We start from the raw sequence: 2,603 nt of genomic DNA, 5'->3' as shown, positions 1-2,603 counted from the left end.
TTTTCTTTCCTTTTCTTTCGTTTTTTTTTTTTTTTCTTTTAACTTTATGGGGCATTGAGGAAAGTTACTGCGTTTGTATACAGTAGGGCACTGGAGGAAAAGATCTCCAAAAACCTCACTGCAGTATAACACCGTTTTAAGACCAAAAGCCCATGTGATTTCACACAAACCTTCGATGCTAAGGTTTGATTCCAATTCTCTCTCAGCAGAGGAAGAGCTTCCTTAGTTTCCCAGATCTGGAGGAGTGAGGGACCCAGGGGTCTGCACTGAGCAGGATCGCTCGGCAGAGAAAAATGCCCTTTGTGACATTCAGGTTACATTTGTCTGGGGTTCCCACACATGCCCATGGAATCTGGAAGATTAACAGTGAAAAATGACCTATTTTAACAGGTGCACACTTCTGTGTAAGTGGAATTTAGCCGAGCGTGGAATTATTTTAGCATGGAAATAAGTTGTGGACATTCAGAACATCACTCTTTTGACCACACAGGAATCAGACACATGGTCAACATTCTGAGAGTTTCTCAGGCCTGGAAACGGATGTATTGCTTGGATTTTTCCAGAGGAAGCTACAATATCGCAGGGAAATAAACACTAATGTCTACAAAACACCACCGCTCAGATTCAAGTTCCTTCTTTAAAGCACGTCCGTTTTCTCAGAGGAACAGAGAGCAAAACTTTAAATTATTAAAACTGTTTAGGGAAGATCATTTCAAGGCTACCAAATAACAACAGGTAATGTAAATACACATTCAAATACATATACGTCAGCACAGTACTTTGGGGTTTTTTTTAATTTATTTTTTTATTTTTTTACAAATAGTTTATTGTCAAATTAGTTTCCACATAACACCCAGTGCTCATCCCCACGGGTGCACAGTACTTTGAAAAGGGGGAGTGGTCCAGAGAAAAAAAGCCCCATTCAGGTCGGAAGATTGTGGTTTATTGCCTGTGAGAAGCCCGACCTAAGGCAAGATAGTGAACTGCTCTGTGCCTTGACATTTTCTCCAGTAAAACAGGATTGTGAGCCTGCCTGCAGCCCATCTCACCAGCCTTGGGAAAGAGCAAATTAGCCAATGGGTGGGAAGGGGTTCTGTGAATGTCAAACACCGCCACCGGATCTGTCACTGCTGTGAACGTGACTTGAAGCTGCACGCGAAGTAGCCAGAGCAGCACAGAAGGAATCGTGGAGTTCCAGCAGTGTCTCCAGGAGACAATCATTTTTTTTCAGGGTGACAGCTGTTCTCTTCCGTGACTTGACTGTCTCAAGAATCTGTGCAGGGAAATCGGTATGGGAATCATCAGCGTAATCACAGCATGGGTGGAAACACATTTCCTTAATGGACGAGGAATGGAAAACCGCCTTTTTGGGAGAGCTAGATGATACCTTTTAAAAGGAACTTAAATAGCCCTAAAGGTATGATGTCAACGCCCCCCTCTTGAAAACGAGGAAAATGAAACTGAGTCCTGTCTGCTCCATGGGGCTGTGTGTGTGCATGTGTTCGTGTGGATGTGTATACATGCCTACACAGTTACACGTACGCATTTTCTAGGATACGGGAAATGTGGCCACCATGTGTCCAGTTTTTCTTTGTCTCCTTCTCTTCCAATCTCTTACACACACATACACACACACACGTACTCACACTCACACACCCCATCTGAGGCTACAGATAATGTGAAATCATTGAGAGAGAGGACTGAGTGTACATGAAGATTGATTTCAGAGGGTAGGCTTTAAAAAGGAGTGAGTGTGGGGCACCTGGGTGGCTGAGTCGGTTAAGCGTCCGACTTTCGCTTAGGTCATGATCTCGCGGTTTGTGGGTTCAAGCCCCGCGTCGGGCTCTGTGCTGACAGCTAGCTCAGAGCCTGGAGCCTGTTTCAGTCTGTGACTCCCTCTCTCTCTGACCCTCCCCTGCTCACGCTGTCTCTCTCTCTCTCCTAGAAATAGAAATAAATAAATAAATAAATAAATAAATAAATAAATAAAATAAATTTAAAAAATAAAAAGGAGTGAGTGAGCCAGGTTTGATCACGGATAACAATTGTGACTATTTATTTAGTGCCTACTATGTGCTGGGCATATGAGAAACCGTGTCATCCATTTAGCTTTCACAACAACCCTGGGAAGTAGGTATGCCTCCGTTTCGCAGCTGAGGCAGCTGAGGCTCAGAGACGCCCAGTGACTTGCCCAAGGCCACACAGCCCACAGGTGGCTGCTTTGGTATAGGGCTCTGTCCTGTCTCCTGCAGAATCTGGCCTCCCCTGGTTGGCCCCAGCGGCAGCGGGAATAGGAGCCAGTGCAGGAGTCAGGGATCCCCAGCTGCTCGCAAAGAATGACAAACTGGTTCCTGAGCCCCTGTGGCTTTTTTCCTCCTCTTTTGAGCGTCTGTCATTTTCGCGTGTCTTTTCCCGAGGTCGCTTCATCTGTCTTCTCTCCTGGTCTGTGTGCCGGGTCTCAGGACTGCTCAGCCTCTAGCGCTGCCCTACGGCTGCCCCAGCTCGGCCCTCTCGCCGCCCCTGCGCGCCAGGCTCCAGGGCTGTGTGCAGGGCACCCAGCCTCGCTTGGGAGCACAGCCCGTCAGATGCTCAGTTCCTGGAGC

Source organism: Crocuta crocuta, unplaced genomic scaffold, assembly GCF_008692635.1.
Source record: "Crocuta crocuta isolate KB4526 unplaced genomic scaffold, BGI_CrCroc_1.0 scaffold70, whole genome shotgun sequence".
Classification (NCBI taxonomy): domain Eukaryota; kingdom Metazoa; phylum Chordata; class Mammalia; order Carnivora; family Hyaenidae; genus Crocuta; species Crocuta crocuta.
Note: the sequence above shows the minus strand (reverse complement) of the source record.